The sequence below is a fragment of the Thalassophryne amazonica genome, chromosome 12 (assembly GCF_902500255.1).
Source record: "Thalassophryne amazonica chromosome 12, fThaAma1.1, whole genome shotgun sequence".
In the NCBI taxonomy this organism is placed as follows: Eukaryota; Metazoa; Chordata; class Actinopteri; order Batrachoidiformes; family Batrachoididae; genus Thalassophryne; species Thalassophryne amazonica.
In genome coordinates, this window is record NC_047114.1 from 89,461,491 (window position 1) to 89,484,819 (window position 23,329).

At 39.8% G+C, this 23,329-nt stretch overlaps 1 protein-coding gene across 2 annotated transcripts in view; it reads left to right on the forward strand.

Annotated features, from left to right (window-relative positions):
- Positions 1-23,329, forward strand: part of LOC117521369 (5'-AMP-activated protein kinase subunit gamma-2-like) — a 61,392-nt gene that overhangs the window by 10,763 nt on the left and 27,300 nt on the right. The window contains exon 1 of one of the 2 annotated variants that reach the window (XM_034182662.1): positions 22,357-22,443. The exons of the other annotated variant lie outside the window; for it this stretch is intronic. The gene's annotated coding sequence lies outside the window, so the exon portion shown is untranslated. Of the gene's footprint in view, positions 1-22,356; positions 22,444-23,329 lie in introns of those variants that run through there. 2 annotated transcript variants of the gene reach the window in all.

Sequence of the window (23,329 nt, forward strand, 5' to 3'; positions counted from 1 at the left end):
CAAATCATGATCACACAAACAAGTCTTACTGATTAATAAAAACCATAATAATATCAAGATGACATCCTACCTCACAGGTGTGACATATCAAGACGCTGATTAGACAGTCTGCGCACGTCCAGACTGCTCTGTCCGGTGTCACAGACCGAAAGGTCCTCCTACAAATCTGTCCCCCTGATGACGCAGTTCACGGATTAACACCTCTTTTCTGCTTCACACTGCACACCAGTCATTATCTATCTCAGCGACAGATATCTGAAGCTTTTGTACAACAATCATTTCCACATAAATTTTATATTTTCATCAGAAAAGATGGAGGAAGTGATCAGAGCATCGTGGCTAAACGAGCTGCTAGCTGATGCTTTCACTGCGCGTCAGACATTTCAAAGCATCATGGATTTTCACCTCGTTTCTACTTAAAATGACCCTGTTTCTGCTTAAGACTGACTTTAGAATGATTTAAGAGGTTTTACCTTTATCATCTGAAGGTTGATAATCCCATTAATCCATTTGATTGCTTTGGGTAAAGAGACTCCATCTCAGACGTGCTGCTGTGGTCCGAAATGACGCATGCACAGATGCAAAAGGCGGACCGATTTTTAGGGGCGGACCGTTCGGTCTGCGACACCGGTATATGCAAGGAGTTTTTAATGAAAATGCATTGCAATCAGACAGGACGTTTTGTGCGATGTGAGTGAAAATCTGTTATACAGAATCCATTGTATGCGGTGTTTATTACATGGAAAACCAGACAAAACCATTGGGACTTTGCTTTTCTCCGGTGACTGTTTATACGATGACCGTTTAGGCGAGTTTCACTGTAGTTGAAATAATTTTTTTTTTTTTTTTTTTTTGGCTCTCTTTGTTTTAAAAGATTATGGGGTGGGGAAAATGATTTATTTATTTATTTATTCTTTCAAGATGTTATCACTAGGAATTCACATGTGCAATATGGATGAGTAATTTTTGAGATACTTGGACAGACATGCCAACAGAAAAGGTGATTGCAGTCGTCTCACAGATTTTATAGCAGAGTTGGTGTCACTGACTTGATGTGACCATTGGGGGTAATTGGGCGGGGCTTATTGAACATGGAGAAACTAATAAAAAGCTGAGTTCTGTTGTGTTTTGCACGGTGTCAGATTAGTGTTATTCTGCCACAGCCATGTTGAACCAACTTACTCTTTTCAGACAGTTGACTGCGACTGAGGCATTCTGGGAAGTGACAGCCAAAGACGCACCAGCGAACCATGATATAACTCTGAGAAAAAGTAATGGTGTGTTTTATGTGACTGGAGGGGTTAGATGGTCACACAGATCAGATTTAATTTGGATAATTAATATGCATGCTTATGATAACAGTGTTCTGCCTTTTGAGTTAGAACATGAAAAGCAGCAAAAATTAAAAACTTTTCATACAGGCATAACGTTAAATATAAAGTGCGTGTTTATTTAGGCTCTGCATGGCAGATAATTGACAATCCAGCAAGCCATTCCTTTTTTCCACCCCTCCTATTGTAAAGTCCTACAGGCTGATGCTTCGTACCTGAATTGCAGAAATTATTTTTCATTATCAGCCACACAGTTGATGTAAACAACATTATCTCAGCATGGTTTGTTTTGTATTTTCATAATCACAGGAGAGTTTTGTTTCACTCTGTTTCTAAAGCTGAGCAGTGCACTGGAGGGTAAAAATAAAATTCAGATTGAACTCCTTAATTGCCGCTGCAGAGCTGGGAGTCCAGCCATTATATCTTCTCCATATCCCCACAAAATAACTCGTCACACTGAGCTGACAGAATAGTAAAAATGGTGTGCACCAAGGAGTGGGGGAAATGGCACAAGTTCACTTTTATAAATGACTTTAGTCATTATTAAAGCAATGTTAGGGCCCTGTCCCACTGGCGTTTAGAAGGATTTGCGTATGGATTGCGCACAAAATTGGCCCATATTCGCCAAACATCCGCAATATCCGTGTAACATGCCTGTATGAGTCGGCCGTCATCCGAACATGCCCGTGATCATCCACAGAGGCACGCATGTCCGCAGCCAGGATTTCTGAGCTGTTCAAAAATCTGAATGCGGATGACATCCGCCTTACATACTCCATATATACTCAATTCATACACAATACATACTCACTCTATGCGCTGTATATCTGCCGTTAACCGCTGATATCCGCAACTGACGGGGATTTGCGGCTTGGCGGCAGACCGGGACAGTGTATAAAACAGATATATAGCGTGCCCATCATGTCCACATCACAAACTAAAATATGTTGTAGCGAATGCATACAGATTGGCCACAAATAAAGCATTGCTATTACATCTGCTTTACAGCTGATTTGCAGACAATCTGTGAATGCATAACAAACACGTCACGTAAACCCAAAGTGTGGCAGAATGCGACATACCTGCCAGTCAGTGCTGGTCCGGCTGTGTAAATCCACAAAGACGTAGCTGCTGCAATCCAGGACTTTTATTTAACACCAACAAAAGGAAGAGTTGCTGTTTAGCCACAACTCACTCAAAAAAAAAAAAAAAAAAAAAAAACACCATCTCACACCCCGAGTGGCTTCCCCCCTCCTGCTCCCCAAACTCATGAACAGTTAACTCTCGCATGACAACACTCTGTGATCAACTTGTCCAAGTCCAGCAAATGCTCCAGAGGCTGTATTGTTGGTGTGAATAGTGATGCCGACGGCCCGAGTGCGCTTCTTTTATGACTGCAATGCAGATGCCGTGCACGCGCAACACATGCGCGATGCATTCATAATACACCAGTAATACTGCCGTGATAATCTCAATGTGTTGGATCAGTTTCCTCATTACATGCGTTATATAACCGTGATTGTTCATCATATATTCGCTATATATTATTAATATATCCATAATTCATACTGGGACATTTGTCATTTTTGGCCATTTTTGTTGCGGATGACAACGAACGCCCGCAATTTGTATATTCAATTCATGCACAATTAATCCTCTCCCCAGTGGGACAGGGCCCTTAGTTATCAAGCCTCAGAATGGACAACTTACATTTAGGAAATGTGACACACAAGAAAGATCAAGTTTTCTACACACAAAATGCACAAAATTGGTGTCAGTGTTGCATCTCCATTAGAGCTCTAAATGAACTCAAACTGCAGTTTTTTCCAAACCTTACAACTGCACAGTGCAGTTGTACACCCTCCCCTCACCCCCCCACCAAAAAACAAACAAGCAAAAGTTTGCAGTGGAACAGGGATCACCGTATCTATCCATCTGTCTGGCCGTGAGCATCACAGGTGTAATTCCTCCTCAATCTGTGGAGTGAATCCAATAAAACGTCAACGAATAGTAGTACACTACACGAATATGTGCATGAAGGAAAATAATTCTGGTCCAGTGTCTTCAAGTGGAGATAACTGAGCTTTTGTGTTTAATAAAAATCTATTTTAAGTAGAATGAGGGATGACTCACTCACTGTGAACCAATTTTACCCAAGGGTATAATAATAAATTGAATCTTGAATCACACAGTCACTTGATTACTTTTAGCTGTCTTAGTCTCGGCTTACACCAAAAGTTGACTGTGTCTTTGGTATATTTTCTCCATAACTCTTGGAAGGTCTTCAGTTGACTTCAGACATGGTAGATGTGCATGAAGTAAAATAATTCTGGTCCAACATCTTCGGGGGGATAACTGGACTTTTGTGTTTAGTTGATGCATCATGTGATTAGTGACTGTCAGTGCAACTGCTCTTAAACCGGTTGTTAGATTTCATTCAACCTTCATACAGTGGTGGTAACAGTGTGTGCGTGCGTGCGTGCGTGCGTGCGTGCGTGTGTGTGTGAAGGAAAGTAATTGGACTTAATTAAATGTGCACAGCTGATCCTGTTGAGCAGAGCTGGTTCTGAATAGTATTTGGTTGGAAGACTGCTGGCTGTCATTCAGACATTTTGTATCACTAACTAGCATGTTGACCATTAAAACATTATATTGTTGCTATTTTAAGCGAATGGTGGATTTAACTCCAGGGGATGTCTGCAACATTCATTCATTGGTTATCATCCTAAACTAGTTTTGCAGTGAAGGATTTCTTGCAAAAAACAAAAAACAAAACCCATCATCAAATGATGAATAGAATGCTCAAATGATCAAATGCTAACAATGCTTTCATGAGTAAGGTTCCTTTTAAATGAAGTACAAACCTAAGAAGCTGTCATTATGTTGTCCTATCTCCATGTATTTGGGTGTTGGTTATTATTGTATTAAAAAAAAAAAATTCCAGCCTGTTTTTCATGGAAACAGTCCTACTGGATGAGCCATCAAACAGCAGTAAGATGAGTCATTTACTGGCCAGCACAGAAACACATTTTCTTTAGTTTCCTCGCAGTGACTCAGCTTGGCAGTGGTTGGTGGAAGAGCTCAGCGAAGGCTGGGCCTTAAAGAGTCAGCGTGTTCAGTTTCCTCTGGAGATTGTTATTGATAGTAACAGAACTACAGCACATCCACTGCTGTGGCCTTCTAACGGCAGCTGTTCTGCATGTGGTTTGAGACATAATGTCCTCTCTTTGAGTCACATCGAGTGATAGAAGTATTTCTGTAAATGATCACATCATATTGTGACTGAGTCGGTGCATCAGCTTGGTTGTATGTGAATGGTTTGTTATTGTAGACATCCTCTTTTCACCACAAGAGGGTGCTGAAGGCTCAGTCATTTAATTTTGTAATGTTTTTGCATTTTTGTGGCAGTGGTGGCGGTCAGTTAAGCATGTTTCCAGAGTGGAAGGTTCCTAGTTCAAGGCCCCCCTGCCCACTCTCAATGTAACGAGGAAAAGCATCTGGTGTAAAACGTGTGCCAAATCAACATACAGATTCGCCTCAGATCTGCTGTGGTGACGTTGACATGGGAGTAGCTGAAGGAACTGTTTTGTTTTGTTTTTGGGGGTTTTTTTGTTTGTTTTTTTTTATGGATTTTTGTGAGAATGAATGAAGGAATGAATTTATTTGGCACACAAACTCAACAATAACAAAAAACTGATACACAAGACAATTCCACAGTGACATGTGAACAAAAGGGGTGAGCAGAAGCAAAGCTTCTAAACAAGGTTATAGGAGGGGTGGATAACAAACATACGGACCAAATCGGTAGTAATTGCAGACAATTACTGATAAAACTGATAAAACTGATAAAACTATGGAGCTAAATCAAGGCCAAAAGTTTTGTAATCTGAAAATAAAAAAAAATTTAAAAAAAAAATTTTGAAACTGAAAATTAAAGTTTTGTTCTTGAATTTTATAATCATTTAAAAAGTATTATCAAAATAAAAATAAGTGTAAGATATATATTTTTCACTTTAAATAAATTTTTGATTCAGCTCTGTAATTTTTTTGATCAAATAATTTATTTTCATTCATATTTCTTTTTTCACCTTCAGATTTTTTTTTTCACTTTCAAATCTTATTTTTTCAGTTTCAAATTTTTGGCCCCGTTCTGGCGTGGGAGGGCGTGGCTTCGATTGAGAGGGGCGTGGAATTGTGAGTGACAGCAGAGCAGTCAGTCCTCACATGACGTTGCTTTCAGGAAACGTGGGTACTTTGATAGATAATGACAACACTTTCTCTCCACTGTATTGTCTTGATACCTGTAAATAAGGTGATGCTAAAGATGTCTGTTACAAGTAATTCTAGACCACTCTTGGTCATTTTTGATGTTTTAAAACTGGAAAATATGCAAGATTGTAAAGTTTAATACCTATACCTAAAAAACCGATGTGTCCCAAATCCACACAAGACCGTGAAAGCAGCGCAGCATTGCCGCATGAAAATGAGGCAGGTCGCTCATTTTACAGGCTGCAGTGGAGTGTTACAGCTTTCTAAGTGACACACAGAGAGACCTGGCTCAGCAAATCTGAAGGAAGCTTTAATATGGACAGAACCAAACAGACCGCCCGTAAATCCAAAGCCGCCCGTAAGAGACTAAAGCAGTGCTCAAAATTAGCGCTACCTTAAGTAAAGCCCAGACCCCCACAAGAACAGCAACATATTCCCATAATGCATTTTGGATGATGTCATAAGAAAAGTTGGAGACATTTCTTGCATATTCTTCTGAATTTCCACACACATGTCCAGTACATGTTATGCATTGAGCATTTAGAAATGTGTGTTAGGGTTAGAATAAAATAATAAGATGAACTTCCACCTTTTTTCAGGTTTGGGGGGGTGGGCGAGATGGGATCAGTCATCTTGTTTTTAGTTATATATTTACTGCTTGTCGAGTGACGAATTATGTGGAACGTATGATATCATATATATATTTTTAAACTATGATTGTTTTCATGAGGATAACCTGAAAACAGACTGGCAGCATGTGACTCTTGACATTAGCATTATTTTTCCCAGTGTTTTCCCAGGTCACCATGGCAACCATTTGTAGTTTATGCTATAAATTGTACTAATTATTCTTAATAATCAAAGAGCCACATAGCCCACATTTTATCGATGAATATTCTTGGCGCAACAAATTCAAGAACACAAGCAGATATTCATTTTTATTTACACACATGTATAGAGATACTATTTATGTATGTTTTTGTGAATATGATTATTGTTGATGCACATTCACCAAAGTGTACCAGTTAAATATATGTAACTGTCACTATGTATCTTATTATGTGTATATGTGTTAACACGCATTCACTAATTTGGAATAACTCTCCTTGATTTTATGTGAACGCATTTCTGCATTTATATCCATTAGATGACATCTGTTAACAGAATATGATTCCAAGCTTTGACGCACTGGTAAATTGGCTTGCAATGAATACAGCATTTTATTTTGCTGAATTTTATAGGATCCTTACATTAGCTTTTATATTTCCTCCGCATTGTTCATCGGGTGACGTGCAAATATACATATTTTTATATTTAAATTAAGTATGAGCAGAATGTGTTTTTCCCATCGCCTGGATGTTATCAGTCTCACTCTGACAACCGTGGTGCTTCCATGGCCTTATCTGGAAGTGAGAACACTCACCGTGTAGTTTTTTTTGTTTCTTTCCATCCTCTTGCTCTTTTGATGCTATAGTATACTGTATGTTGTTAGTAAACAAAAGAACTGGGCAGTTTTGACCCCCCCCCTTCCCAAAATTAATCAGTTGTAGGCCTTACATGGGCTGAATGCTTTTTTTTTTTTTTGAGGGAGGACTGGTGCAGAGATATGCTTAACTATTTCTCTCAATAAGGCACTTTTTGTGCTGTGAGAATGTTAAAGAAACAAATGGACTAAAATTTGGTGACACATCCAGAATAAAACCAAAATGTAATTGTTGGGAAAGTGTAGTGACACGGACCCACAACAGGGGGCGCAAATGAACAGACAATAGAGGGAGTTAAATTTGAACACTTTACTGTTGTGAATGTCACAACCACACACAGCAGATTATAGAATAAATACAAGTCAATGGATAAAGGTGTCGTGTGGGCAGGCTCGACGATAGGAGACGTCCCTCTGGAGATGAACCGGAACCACACGATTTCCACCGAACCCGAAGGATACTGGAGCCGCCAGGTCCCGAATTCAAGTGTGGGTGTGTGTACACCCCGTAACAACAACGGTGGGAATTCCACCTCCACCTCTAGCACACACTCGTGCAGCGTCTGAGTACCACTTATCTGGTGGGAAGTAGAACGAAACAGTCGCGGCCCACGCCGGTCCTCTGGGTAGACAGCTGCAACAAAGTAGCTCTTGAAATCAGTTAGTACAATACGCAGGCAGAGAAAGTTACCTCCAAAGAAGTACGATATCTCGGCGACGTGGTGGAGGTGTCATCCTGCTTTTATCCGGGGTGAAGTGCAGATGATCGGTGACAGCTGTCATAGTTGATGAGTGACAGCTGTCACTTCGGCTGTTCCTGTAAGGCGGCAGCGCCCCCTTGTGCCTGAAGCCTGCACTTCAGTTAGGGCGCCCTCTGGTGGTGGGCCAGCAGTACCTCCTCTTCTGGCGGCCCACACAACAGTAATCGACTCTTTCCTGAATTTAAGGACGGTTCCCCCCACCAAAAAACCTTATTGTGATTCATTTGGTACAGTTTGGCTTAAAGTGTCGACAGACGCAGTGGTCATCATCTCTTCAGGTGTACTTCGGTTGTACCTTTGTCAACTTGCCATCAGTTGGAGGACGTGATTAATCATTCGGTCTATAAAATATCAGAATCCCGGCAGCATTAGCAGATTTTACTTTGAGGAGTGAATGGTGTCCAAAGCAGTGCTGTATGTTGCTGGCATTGCGATGTGGGCAGTAGGACAGCTAAATAATTAATTAACATGATGACCCATTGACTGCACCAATTTCTTCAGTGGTCCATGACCATTAACCACCTAGTAAGCCATATTATCCAAGCAGTTATCTTGGCCAGAGTCCATAGTAGCCACCAGTCACCCACTAGAGGTTGCCACTAGCTGCACCTGTCACAGAGGATTGTCGCTGAGACTTATCGCACATGGAAAAGGAAAGCATTATTGTAAAATGTGGAACACTGTATGGAATGTGGTCAAACAATTATTTTATCTTGATTACCATATTTTCCAGAGTATAAGTTGCAGGGTTTTTTATTAGTTTGGCTGGCCCTGCCAAAATTTAAAAAAAAATTTAAAATAAAAATTTGATTAATAAACTAGCTTTAGCGATCAAACAGTAAGGTGGTCTCGGGGGGATTTTTAATTCTCACTGTTAAATGTTGCGTTTTGTAGTGTTCTTTTGGTTGTTTATATGTTTAATCATTTGTTCATGTACATAGATATTAGCAACTGACACAGCATTTTCTTACTCATTATTTGTAACAAGAAGGAAACAAAATCAATGGGAGTGGGGGGTCTAGCACCTCTCCGACCCCCGGCTTCCACTACCTTATGAGGAAGAGTGAAAACTGCCTATAGTCCAAGATTACATCATCAAACTATTTATTTAATTTGACCAACAGTACAAAAAAAAATTCAAAAAGCTGGAACATAACAGTCTTATATTTCCATTGATAACTCCATAAATTACTGATTGTTAAAATAAAATAAAAGTAGTTGCGATTGTGTTACTTCGGATCAACTTGTTCCATGTTACAATTAAATAATTTTAGCGTGATGATGTTTGAGGCGGCTGATCACGCCTGTGAATGTCATCACTCCTGTTAGCTGCTGACCCCCGTCAGCTGAGTGGAGCAGTTGTGCAATGTATTAATTGAGATGTGCACTTGATAGGCGCTAAATAATGCGAGCAGCCAATAGCACAGTGGTCATCTGGTGAGATGCGGGGCGGGGCGGCTTGCGATGTTGAATGGAAGCATTCTGATCAGCTGACTGAACACGGGGTGTCCCGCTGCTGTCATCTGACAGGGGTCTGGTCTCAGCAGACTTAAAGGTCAAACATCCCACCCCCCCAAACAGACAGACAGCCGCTTCTACAAATGGCAACGCTGCAGCCGCCGTGGCTGAAGCCTCTGACTTCCATGTTCTTATTCGTCATTCATCCAGTAACTGACACAACTTCAGCTAGAAGTGGAAGGCTATAGTGGCTGTGCCGAATTTACTTTGTGGAAGTAGGCAGGGCAGCACGAGAGGGTGGGCCAGTGTGCATCCTGAGCCAATCACTGGTGTTTCCTTCACAGACTAGGCTTTTTTTTAACAGGCTGCTGACAAGCGTGCTATATTAAAGAGACGCCACCCACAGCTGCACCTGACGATTTACAGCACTGACACCGCACCGCGACGCTCTGCTTTGCACTCATAATTTGCATCACTTGTGACAGGGAGCTCTGTCGGAGGCGAGGTGGAATTTACAGCTGCGTCTCACCCGTCAAAAGTGTGTGCTGACACAGATACTGCACACTACTTTGTGCCGGTTGTATTGTTTTTTCCTGTATGTGCGAGCGTAGCCTCTGGTGGTGACCTGCTGCTGTGATTTTTTTTATTTTTTTATTTTTTTTCTTCCGTTTGGTTGCTGTCCCTGTATCAAAGGCACTGCTCCACTTCATGGAATAACCAAGAGAGGACAAGTTAATATACTTTTTATCTACTGATTAAAGGAACGCTTTCAAAGACTCTTTGGACTTGAAACTTTTAGAATATACTTTTAACTTTGTTGCCGTGCAAAGTGAATCATCTCGTAAACGTACCCACTTTCATTTGGGACAGTTTGGAGCCACTTCACTTACCATGTCGTGATGGTGATGCTCATGGTTGTATCTGATTTTGAACCAGCAACCCACCTTCCATGAAGAGGTTTGGCAGCCTGCGGAGGAGCAAGAAACGCAAGGAGCAGGATGGGCTAGGAGGAAGGCATCAGTCTGAAATATCATGTCTGCCTGGTAATAATGGCCTTTTCTCCTCAGTCACTCTGTTACACTTTTGATTCTCAAAGATAGAGCTTCTAGTTACATTTAATACAGGTTATCTATCTCTGGTAGAATTTATTTAAGCCATTATGCAAATTTTTCATAGTACTAGCAAGAAAACTAATCGGTTTGTTTAATCTATAGATTCATGGGTTCTGGATGTATCTGGTCAACAGGTTGTCTTTATGAGTTCAGGATAATGTTAGTAGGTTGATTCCAAGATGCAGCATTGCAGTGTGGTAAAACTATTGCGAGAAGTTCAGCATCACTCTACTGAATGAACTTATGAAGATCCAAACTGATTACTGCTGATACAACAGAATGAATTATTGCACTTTTTGTCTTCAATCATTAAATTGATTGTTGACTACAGAAGCTAATACAAATCAACTAAAGTCTTGTTAGTCCAATAGAATGACAGTAAGTTTTTGTTAATGGAATTTGGTTTTTGTTGTTCTGCTGTTATTTGTAGCCATACTACCTGATATATTTCCATCCCACATCATAGAGTCCGCTTAGAAAAGCTGCTCCATTCTCACAATTTTATTATTAACAAAAACAGGAAGAACTTCATGTTATAGTTTGTTTAAATTCTTCCTTCTTCCATATAGGTACTTATGTACCTCCACAGGGGCGCACTGTTTTGTATTTTTCCGGCTCTTTTGTACCTTCTCTGTATTCAGAAAAAAAAAAAAATCAAATATATCTAAAGATTGGATACCCACCAACAAAGTAGTAATACATACATACCCTGAAACAACCATATCCCACTCCAGTGTTCTCACACAGCAGCCATGTAGAATATCATTCTGCTGTCTGGTCCTGCACCTGTTCCACATGGCATCGTATGTAAACAAAGTAGTCATCTCCATTGATATTTCCAAGTTCAATGAGTTCCACGTAACGGTCAGTAAACATCTGATAGCAGTCATCATGCTTATGTTGCTTGCTTCTTTCATTTGTCCGTTCACAGTCAATAAGCAGGTAACAACGCTAACACGAATGGCTAGTAGCTGTTTCAAGTCCCTCATAGCTTTCCCATTGAGATGGTGAACACAGCCATCTGCCATTGTAACCCGCCATCACTTTCTCTCCAACTCTTCGTGGTCACACTTCTCCAAAATCTGATAAAATTGTGTAGCTTTCTCTGCGAGACTCACCGACTCTTGCCATAGTTTTGCACTACAGGGAACACCCCTTACAGTGATTACATTTTTTTTTTAATTCAGCAGTGGGGTTGTCATATTTCTGAATTTTTCTCCCTTTGATTTATTTTTTATTTTTTTTTTTTTTTGGTAGGAGGTTTGTGTTTAGATGTTTGTAAAGAAAGATGCTTCTATTTCCCAAAGTGCCCATTTTTAATTTTCCTTATGCATCTTCTTGCAGTGTTACATATCAAAGGCGTTTATTCTGTAGTATTTTCTGCTGTTGTATTCTCCAAAATGGCAGGTGGCAGTAGTCAGAAATTTCATGTAAAAGCAGCTTGCCACAGATGCAAAAAACCTCAAGAAATAGGAAGCACCTGTCAGCAGATTTCTTTTCTGTTATAAGAAAGTACACATAATTGCCCATAAAGTCACAAACTTAACTTTTCTCTTCACTCAAAAGCAACATTTACTGCAACCATGTAAGTATTTTAAAGAAAATATTCATATACACAAGGGAGTGTTCCATACATTCTCTGTAAATTGCACAAAAATTGTGCATACACTTTTTTATTCATCACACTTGGTAGTGCACTAGCCAAGGCTTCAAATAACAAACTGGAAGTCTTTGTTGTCTTCCTGCACAGCTCCTTGCACGAAAGCAGAAAATCTAGTAGTTATTGCGTGAAGGTCTGGAGTACCATCGTACATCCACCACAAATATGTCTTTTTGGTTCACACTCAAGTTAAATGTCTTGTTGCAACTTGGAATTCCATGAAAATATTGTTCAACTTAGAAGTGTTATGCTGCTTTTTTCCTCATATTCCTAATAATAATACATTTTTCTGCATGTACTTGCAGTCAGATAACTGAATTTGATGCATGTGTGTTGCTTGAATTTTAGATGTATGGCCAAAAGTCACAGTTTCAGTGAGCTTTATGTTCCTCACAACACTTGATACCCTCTGTCCTTATAAGCTTTCATAGAATGAGAAGAACGCCAAGGACAAAGATGCCGTGTCAGGTTGCAGAAAAACACATTGATAGCAGAATCACAGCACTACTCCAGAAAACTTATGAAATAATTAATTAATTAATGATTGCATCCACCTAAAAGCAATGCTTGTGTATGAACTTTTCTTCCAGGCACATTTTATATTACAAAAAAAGTCAGTGTGGGACTTTCAAGGCAAATTTTGAAATCAAGTGAACATATTTGCTATATACATAACATTGAGCAACCCTTGCAAGAGAGTTTTTGTCAGGATTGGTATAGTTTAAGGGAAAACTGCAAATCTTGAGAAGTTTAAACCAAAGATTGAAAATGCCAGTTACCTGAATGTATTGATAATCAGAATAGTTCATTTTGCAATGATCGACCAATTTTTTCAGATCTACAGTTTTTAAATAGAGGCGACAAAATAGACCACAAGTATGGAAGCCTGGCTCAAAAGTAACCTTTAAGTTTCACAAAAGGAAAAAGTGGTGCATCCCGAGCTGTTGTGTTCAAGTGTCACATTATCTCAAACTTCACTGCTCCTAATTTAGAGCGAGTTTGACCTCAGTTGAGTAGATGAGAGGATCAGGGTCTTGTCAACTTCATGAATGCCCTTATGTGGCTGTACTGAATGTACAGCCGCGTTGCCAGATTTGCTGAGAAATGCAAGCAGTTGTGCCTGTGAAAATGAGCAAAAAGTGACTTTTCTCTGAAGAAGAACCCCGATTTAAACAGTTGCCTAAATTAGTTAAATTTAATTAATTTTAGAATGCTTATATGTTTTTTTTTAATTGTTGAATACAATTAATAATAAGAAGAATATAATAAATTATATTGATGTTTTTGCAAAGCGGTTAGTGTGCTTGTTTCCCGGTTCAAGGCCACCTCAGCCCAGTCTCCATGTAATGTGGAGTTGGCATCAGAAAGGGCATTCGGTGTAAAAACTTGTGCCAAATCAACATGCAGATCCATCTCTGATCTGCTGTGGTGACCCTGAGTGGGGGGGAAAAAAGGGATTTGTTTTATATGATATTGTCTCTCACACTATTTGGAATCTTGTGAATGCAAGAATTTAAGCCATCACTTTATTTGTGCAGTCTTATTTTTTTCTTACAAATCCCTCCTTAAACCTTAGATTGGGAGGTGAAGGTCTAGTGGTTAAAGCATTGGGCTTGAGACCAGAGGATCCTCGGTTCAAATCCCAGCCTGACTGGAAAATCACTAAGGGCCCTTGGGCAAGGTCTTTAATCCCCTAGTTGCTCCCGGTGTGCAGTGCGTACCTTGTAGGGCAGCACCCTCACATTGGGGTGAATGTGAGGCATTATTTGTAAAGCGCTTTGAGCATCTGATGCAGATTGAAAAGCGCTATATGAATGCAGTCCATTTACCATTTTACCTTTCCTTACAATTTTTTTTTTTTTTTTTTTTTGCAGAAATTGTACAAACTGGAGTCATTAACAAGATAACAAATCTACCGTCGTGCAATGATATAATTTTTATTTAATCAAATTTTTGTTTCTTTATTTTCTTCATAAAAGATTTCTGTAAGTTTAGTATTTGTCTACAGAAAACATAATTTCTTTATCTCCTGTGAAGATCGATGAGGCGTCACTAATATATCCCTTCAACATGCAATGAACTGATTAAATATTTGATGCTTTTTGAAATTTCTGCCCAAAGCAGATGTCATCAGAAAAGAAGAAAAAGACCTACATCTCCCAGAACATAAAACAAAAAAGCCCAGAGTCACTTATTTTAAGTGAACCTGGCAACATAGATGATTTTGTCATGAAGGTTCCCCCACCTGAACCATAAGTTGTGTTTTGTGACATCATAACCGCACATCAGGTACCATACATAACAGAAATTTTAATACTGACCACTTGAGGATGATTTTGGGTAATTTGTTTGTCACCTTAGATTGTGAACCTTGAGTTGAATGATTTGCCGTGATGCAGTTTGCAGTCTCATGTGAGTTGATGCATCCTGCTGGACAAAGGTGCACGTCTGATAATCATGTATTGGTGGAACATTGTGTTACACTGTGTAACTGTTCAGAGATAGTTGTAGCTGCGCCTGCTGGGATTTTAGCGGCCTCACTGCTGCACTGTCTCCAATCAGTGAGGTCATCTGGTTATCACGCCGCATGACTGACAACACCCCGTCTGCTCATCACTGGGCGCCCCGCGGTCAGTGTCTGCTTTTATGGCTGTGACATCAACACAGCACTGCTGTCAATTTGAGGAGAACAACATGCATTGTCTGACTTATGGCGGCGTTGATTCCTGTCATCAATGGTTTCCTTCTTGCCCAGTCACTCAGTTTGTGAGAAGTGCCTACTCCAGGCAGATGTACCAGTATAGTACCTCACTGTTTGTATTTTGATTGATGTAAATGAAGTTCAGGACATATTCAGTGACTTGGATATGTTCATGTATCCATCCACTGACTTATTTCAAGAGACCTGGCTGTAAAAGTGATGAGCTGTAACATTAATACAGCTGGATTTGACTGCATGTTCTCTGTCTGATTGTGAACTATAATGCACTCATCTGCCTGGAGTCCACTGTCTATATACACCAGTAAGCTCCCCGCTGGTTCCTACTGACAAGCATGGGGGACCTTTATTATTTTATTGTATTTATTCATTAATTTTTAAAGCTTGGTAGATTCGACCAAAAATTTTATGCCACCGACTTTAAACCAGACTCAACCCTTTTGGTGAGTTCTCAGAAACCTAATCATTTCAGTTTACAGTAATTAAGCAAAATCACACTTACGAGTAAAGTAAAAGTACAGATACCCATTAAAAAAATGACTTTGGTAGAAGTTCAAGTAACCGACTGAAATGCTACTCAAGTAAAAGTCTTAAAGTATCTAGTATTTATTGTACTTAAGTATGACATGTAATGTACAACTAAATGTACTCAAGTATTGAAAGTAAAAGTACAAGTAAATGTTAATAATCAAAAATGGACTGATTTTCTTTCTAAAAGTTTATCTAGGCTTGTAAATGACTGGTACTATTAGTCAAAGTACTGAAAATTGTGCACATCACACAAAAACACTTCAGAAACAAGGTTTCAAAACCTAAACGAGAGTAGGCTAATCACTAGGTGTTCACAGGAAACAGTTATTTATTTCTATATGTATTTATTTATTTTCATTGTTACATGGTTTTATCTTTCCTGTTGTTTTGTTTCATTAGGTTCTTTTTGTCTCTTTCTCTAAAATTGTATTGTAACATTATTAGTCTATTATTATTGACTATTATTGTCTATTATGTAGACTATTATTGTTTTTGCTATAATATATGAATAAAAATAAATTAAAAAAATTACAATTTGATTCTTTTACGACAACGAACACAAATCAACACAAACGTGCTGATACGAACAGCTTAATGCTACCTTTAACATTGAAAACACCATAGACATGCTAACACGTTAGCATTGGTCCTGTTATTAAGTTATGAAATACATCTATCAACTGTTTCAGAAGACCATAACAGGTCGGTTTAACATAAAAATATTAAATATTACTCACAGACATATGCTCTTCAGGGTTTTAGCGGGAAAAATTAGGATAAAGCGAAATAAAATCCACAAATCGTAGATCAAAGCACTGCTTCGACCTGCGAATCACTGCTTCGATTGGTTCAAGGTTCAAAGCAAAGCCGCGCTGCAGAAAAGTTGATTACAGACCCACTGCAGGTCTGTAATCAATGTAGAGAAATTGTTTTCCTGACAAACACCCCCCAAGTGCGCAACTGCAAAAAAGCCTACCGGACATGCCTCATGACAAATTGGCCTGACTTCGTTGCAGTCACTAGTAATCAGTGGTGCCTCTGGCTGAAAACACAACTTTTTTCGTGTGTGTGTGTTTTTTTGTAACGAGTAACGGCATGACGCATAGAAAATGTATCGGAGTACAAGTGTGCAATTAAGGTCGGAAATGTAGTGACGTAAAAGTGAAAGTAAGCTGAATTTAAAAAACTCAAGTAAAATACAAAGTCTCCCAAAATGTACTTAAGTACAGTAGTGAAGTATTTTTACTTCGTTACTATACAACACTGTAATTAAGCTAACAATGTGATGAAGCAGTAAACAGCTAAGTAAATATATAAAGTATGACAGTTATTTTTTGATATGGTCATTATTGACACCACTTACAACCTTGCATCCATTCCCTGGATTATTGGCAAGTGGTGTTAAAAAAAAAAGAAAAAAGAAAGACTTTTAAAGCCAGGCTGAAGACACATCTGTTCTCCCTGTTTATCATTAGTATTTTATATGATTGTGTCTTTTTTTATTCATTGTATTATTTTACTTCTTTTACCTTTTTATGGTTATTTTTTTTTTATTGTGTTTTAATCTTATTTCATTTTATTCTACTTTTAAATGTTTGTGAAGCGCCTTGAGATGATTACTCGTGATTTGGCGCTATATAAATTAATAAATTATTATTAATTATATTATGGTGTCTGTCCTCTCTTAAAGCAGGCTGAGGAGTGGGCTTGCAGAGCTGCCGTTATCTCCTCCTGTGGAATGTGCCACAGCAGTGTGGCTAAAATAAGAAGGCTGCACAGAGGAAGAAGCAGGACACACCAAAATGGCCTGGTGCACACCAAGTAAATGTCAAGAGATAGCACACAAGCAGACCCAGGAAAATTAACCACAAAGTACAAGGGTCTTCCAGTAGCTCCAGTTTCCTTGAATTCTGTTCTCAAAGATTGATGTTAAACATTAGTTAATGTGGATTTTATATAATGTTCATTAAACTTATTATTATTAATAATAAAAATGCCAGGAGAGCATGCTGTGAGCATCTAGTACACCCAGGACTCAGTGCTTTGTGGCTGTAGCAACCCTGGTTCGATGCCAGGTCACACCAGAATTAAAATCAAGGTTTGAACGGTTGTTTTAAAATAATAATAAATGTAACTTGCTCATAAGGGCAAGATAAGGGCAAGGGCAAGAAGTTGATTTGTGGCTGTTGCCCATCTTATATCTGACAAAAGTTAACTTCTGAAATAGTTAAGACTTTACTGCACATTTGAGCAGCTTTTATCGCCATCTAGTGAGTGATGTGAGTATTTCAGGGCCTCTAGTACATTTCCTGCTTGAAACCCAAAATTCAGTAAAAAAAAAACCAAAAAGGTATTTCTGTATGTCATAAATGCATGGCACACACAGCTTTGACCTTCCAGTATTCATGTTTAAAAATTTAGATTTTGAGAGTTTTACAGTTCTTGAGTTTTAAGATATGAAAAATTTGCCAAAAGGATGTGCGAAAGGACAGAATTTTTCCTGACAAGCACAACTTCCAGTTGTCAATAATAGTAACTCCCTTCGGCTGCTCCCTTGTTTTCACTCGGGATCACCACAGCAGATCCAAGGTGGATTTGCATATTGATTTGGCACAAGTTTTACGCCGGAAACCTTTCCTGACACAACTCCACATTACATGGAGAAATGTGACAGGGGTGGGGTTTAAATCTGGAACATTCCGCAGTGAAACCAAGTGCGCTAACCACTTGGTCACCAGCACATTAAGGAAAAAACCTACAAGGTTCTTAAGATAATAAAACAAGATAAAAACAGTTTATATTAAATGTCAAACACAAATACACCTAAAAAAATCGCAAATATGGTGAACATAAAATAAAGCAATAAAACTAATGATAAACAAGAAAATAAATACAGTTTAAGATTTCCCTTAAAAGATTCAACTGACAAGCACTTTGAAATATTAAAAGGGGAACTTTTTCACAATGTAGGAGCCCAGTAGGAAAAGGCTCTAAAACCTACAGACAGAACCAGCCTCCATCTTGTGATCATAAGGTACGAGAAGGAACGTAAGGTTAAACAAGGTAAACACAGTAGGTGTGTGATCATTTAGAGCCTTGTATGTCGGCAACAAAATCTTAAAATCACGTCTTACAGTCACTGGAAGCCAGTGAAGGAAAGCCAAAACAGGTGTGAAGTGATCAGAATTGCCACTTTGGGTAGCATATCTCACCCATATTGGCCTCTCTTCGTTGGCTACCTGTTAATTCTAGAATAGAATTTAAAATTGTTCTTCTTACTTATAAGGTTTTGAATAATCAGGTCCCTTCTTTTCTTAGGGACCTCATAGTACCATATCACCCCAATAGAGCGCTTCGCTCTCAGACTGCAGGCTTACTTGTAGTTCCTAGGGTTTGTAAGAGTAGAATGGGAGGCAGAGCCTTCAGCTTTCAGGCTCCTCTCCTGTGGAACCAGCTCCCAATTCGGATCAGGGAGACAGACACCCTCTCTACTTTTAAGATTAGGCTTAAAACTTTCCTTTTTGCTAAAGCTTATAGTTAGGGCTGGATCGGGTGACCCTGAACCATCCCTTAGTTATGCTGCTATAGACTTAGACTGCTGGGGGGTTCCCATGATGCACTGAGTGTTTCTTTCTCTTTTTGCTCTGTATGCACCACTCTGCATTTAATCATTAGTGACTGATCTCTGCTCCCCTCCACAGCATGTCTTTTTCCTGGTTCTCTCCGTCAGCCCCAACCAGTCCCAGCAGAAGACTGCCCCTCCCTGAAGCCTGGTTCTGCTGGAGGTTTCTTCTGTTAAAAGGGGAGTTTTTCCTTCCCACTGTCGCCAAGTACTTGCTCACAGGGGGTCGTTTTGACCATTGGGGTTTTTACGTAATTATTGTATGGCCTTGCCTTACAATATAAAGCGCCTTGGGGCAACTGTTTGTTGTGATTTGCCACTATATAAATAAAATTGATTGATTGATTGATTGGGTAAAGACTCTAGCAGGAGTATTCAGAATCATCTGCAGACATCTCATACTCTTTAGTGGTAATCCAGAAAACCAAACACTGCAATAGTCAGTTTTGAAAGACACGAACCAGTTTCTGCATCCGCCAAACATGTGAAATTTCAAAAATGGAAGTGGGCCATCCTAACGACCTCATTAATATGTAAATAAAAAGACAATGTTGCATGAAAGCTCACACCAAGATTCTTCACTGGGATGAATCATACAGTCATCCAGAGACAATTTCACCTGATCATAAAAATATCGCACTCTGGCAGGGTATACAACAATCACTGTGGTCTTATCTGCATTCAAAAGTAGAACATTGGAAGATATCCAATTTTTCACTGCAATCAAGTTAGCCTCCAATAGGGGTTAGTGTTAGCACAGATATTTTGAAATACCCCCCTTAAAAATATGGAGACGGTTATTATGCACAAGAAAATGCAAATCATTGACCAAATGATATAGTCTGACCACCCTGTACATGCCCCCTGAAGTCGAAAACTCCTGAGTAATGCATTTTCACGCCAAAATGCTGCGTGGCGATGACAAAGAGCCTGTAAACCAGTAAAGAAAGCTATTTTAGTCACATTTTCTTTTATCACACACAAAAATAATATTACAGGAACATTGTAGATATTGTGAGGTTTGAATAATATGAGCATATATGTCAATAATGGTCTGTTTCTCAACATATCGGTCATAGTCCATGGGGAGCTTCTTGTGGCCCTTAATGAGGCAAAAGATGATTTCAGCAGGGAATGTGAGGTATCTCGAACATACCGAACCTCCAGACAGAGATGCCCTACCTTTGCCAGGCAGCGTTTTGGAGTGAAAAATGCATGTTTGGGCGGTTTTGACTTCAGGGAGTATGTACAGGGTGGTTAGACTAGAATCATTTGGTCAATGATGTGCATTTTCTTGTTCATAATAACCCTCCCCATACTTTTAAGGGGGTAATACACCGCAACATTTAATTTTGCAAAATAGTACCACCCCCTACATCCAGCTTTGAAATTATCCTCATAAACAGGCATATATACATTTGCATCATCAACATAGCAGGGAATTTAATCCCATGATTCTGTATAACCTGACCAGCTCTTCGTCTCTTCGATGTCCCTCTGTCTACGAGAGACGATGGTGTAGCTTCAGGAGTTAGAGGTGCTGGTCTGTCTGCATCTTCAGGAGTGGCTGACGAGCCCAAACCTGGAATGACAGCCTCTGCTGCACTTTGTGCAGGTGCATGGCGATGTGCACTGAGGCTGTAGTTGTCTCGCCTTCTTGACTCTTTTTGCAGCAAAGGGTGTGTTTCTTCCTTCCTCTGCTTCCAGAATGCCTTGCTTAACAGCATGGCGCCAGGCTTAACAATTGAAGGCACAGGTCTCCCAGTCACCAGCACTGATGTTTGCTGCCTTCCTGTCCTTTTTACAGACGTCTCTGTATTGCAGACCTGACCGTCCCATCAATTGTGCACCTTTTTCTAGCTCACCATATAGTTGATCCTCGGGGATCCAGCCTGTGTCCATTCACTTGACATGGCCAAGCAAACGAAGGCACCTCTCACTAAGGGTGGAGAATATGCTGTACATGTTGGTGTGTTTCAGTACTTCAATGTTGGTTATTTTATCCAGCCACTGGGTGTGCAGAGTGCGCCGCAGGCATCTCAGGTGAAAGCTGTTAAGTTTCCTCTCGTGCCTGATGTATGTTGTCCATGTCTTGCTGCTGTCGAGGAGTGTGCTGAGCACACAGGCCTGGTAAATGTCCACTTTGGTCTGTTCAGTGAGGCTGGGGTTATTCCACACCCTCTTGTTCAGTCTGGACATTGCTGCTGCTTTGACGATCTGACTATTTACCTCCACATCAATAGAGAGCGAGCTGGAGATGTTGGATAGGTGAAGTTCTCAACAACTTCTAGGTTGTATGTATCAGTGGTAATCATGGGAGGAGAGTCTTTCCTGTGCCATAATATTTGTCTTCTTTCTGGTGGAAACTTTGGTTCAACCAGTACAGATTCCCGCTGTAAGTGCCATTTGGAATCTGTGCTGTTTATTTATTTGCATACATTGGGAGAAAAAATGTTAGCATTTAAGGTCAGGTTGGTTTCATAGAGGTACATTAATTTAGGAGAAACGATGCAGAAAAAACATTTTCAACATACAGCATGTACAAATTACAACCTCTGTCATGAAAATGTTTCTTCCTGTTTGTGTTTGTTCATTAGCAGGATTAGTAAGAAGCTGATTTTCCTGAAATGTAGTAAAAATGTCGGGTCTGTTACGGAATTAAAAACAAACCCTATAAGTGAAATCAAACCTCACACCTTCCCACTGCCCAGCTGTGATTTCTCCGCCATGTGAAATTTCCATGGTCTTGGCTTTGCTTCATCACACACTCACATTTTAGTCAGCAGTGCTGGACGTCTAGACAGGATCAGCTGGAAAGTGTCATGGTTCAGACCTTGAAATGTGAACCTTTTTGGGAGCTGTATAACTCATTGTCCAGCCTCAGAAATATTTCAGTGGGGTGGAGCCAAGGCAGCGTGAATGTCTCATGTTGGCCTGTGCTGCCTGGCGTAAAAGTCCATGTGAGTGCTGTCGTTTGACTGATGCCACCGGAGGAGGAGCCTGCTTCACTGACGTTTATTATGTAATGAACAAAGTTATTGTGGCTGCATGATGAGAAGAGAAATCGCCTGAATAAGCCAGTGTAGTTTTTCCCAGCATATCAGAGCTCTGATTTAGCTGTGGGCGGGACATCCTGAGACTGTAATGCTGCAGTCTTCCAAGTTCAGCCAATTAACAACAACTCATACTGCATGTCGTTAACACTGACACTGAGAGGAGGGAGGAAAAGATGCATAATAAGCCTCCTGTTGCATCTCTCCACAGCTTCGGTACAGTTCTCATCACCCTCTACACCAACCCAGGTATCCAGCCAACCTGTGCTCACCCAGGAGGCCCCGCAGAACAGCCCGAGCCCCATACGCATGGATTCCAGCTCCTACTCCCGTTCCCGCTCCCTCTCCACACCCCCGGACACAGGACAGCGCTACAGCCTTCTGGCTGCTAAGCCCCCAATCCTCTCGTCGAGCCCTGTGCTGCTGCATTCTACCTCACAACAAGTGAGTCATACTGCTGAAATGCAGCAGCCAATTAAAGATGAATGCCAGTTATTTTAAGAATGAATGTTTGTTTGTATGTAACAAGTCCACTTCCTCGTAGTTGATTTATATATATATATATATATATATATATATATATATATAAAATGCAAGAATTGCAAGGCGATCGTTAAGTAATAGATACCACTACAGAGATATTCAGACAGATAAATCAACTGAAATGTGTTATGAACTGGTTGGCGTATCGCTTTTAATGTTATAAATTTGTTGAATTAATCTTGAACCTTAACTTTGTCCCATAGTGGTACGCCAGTATAACTGATAAATGTATGCCACTGTGTTCTGAAGCGGCGGTGGCCAGTGGGGCCGCCGTCACAACCACAGGGATTGATTTAGACACTGTCCCTTTTGTAGAAAAAAATGTAACAAATTTTTAATAGACCCATGGATTTTACATATCCATAGTGTCCTGGATGTGATACTCTTAGGACATATGTGTGCATCAACAAGAAAGTAAGTACCGTACGTCATGTATAGGCCATGAGGCCCATCGGGTCGTTGCTTATCTCCATATTGCACAGCATGAAGCGGTGCCAGTCCAACACAGATTACTTCCACAAGCCAAAGCTTGTACCCATTTAGAGCTTGGGTGGACTGAGACAATGCAGATTCAGTGTCTTATCCAAGTACACAGACAGGGACTATCACATAAGCTCCACCCTGCTCTATCAGTTGTTTGAGATGATTATTGCGTATGCGCAAATAGGATAATCATCAAAATAATTTCACTGTTTAAAGAAAACTGACAATTTTGCAAGAATTAAAAATTCTAAAACAATAATTTAAAACATATTTAACATATTTTTTATTTCAGAGTAGGCTTTAA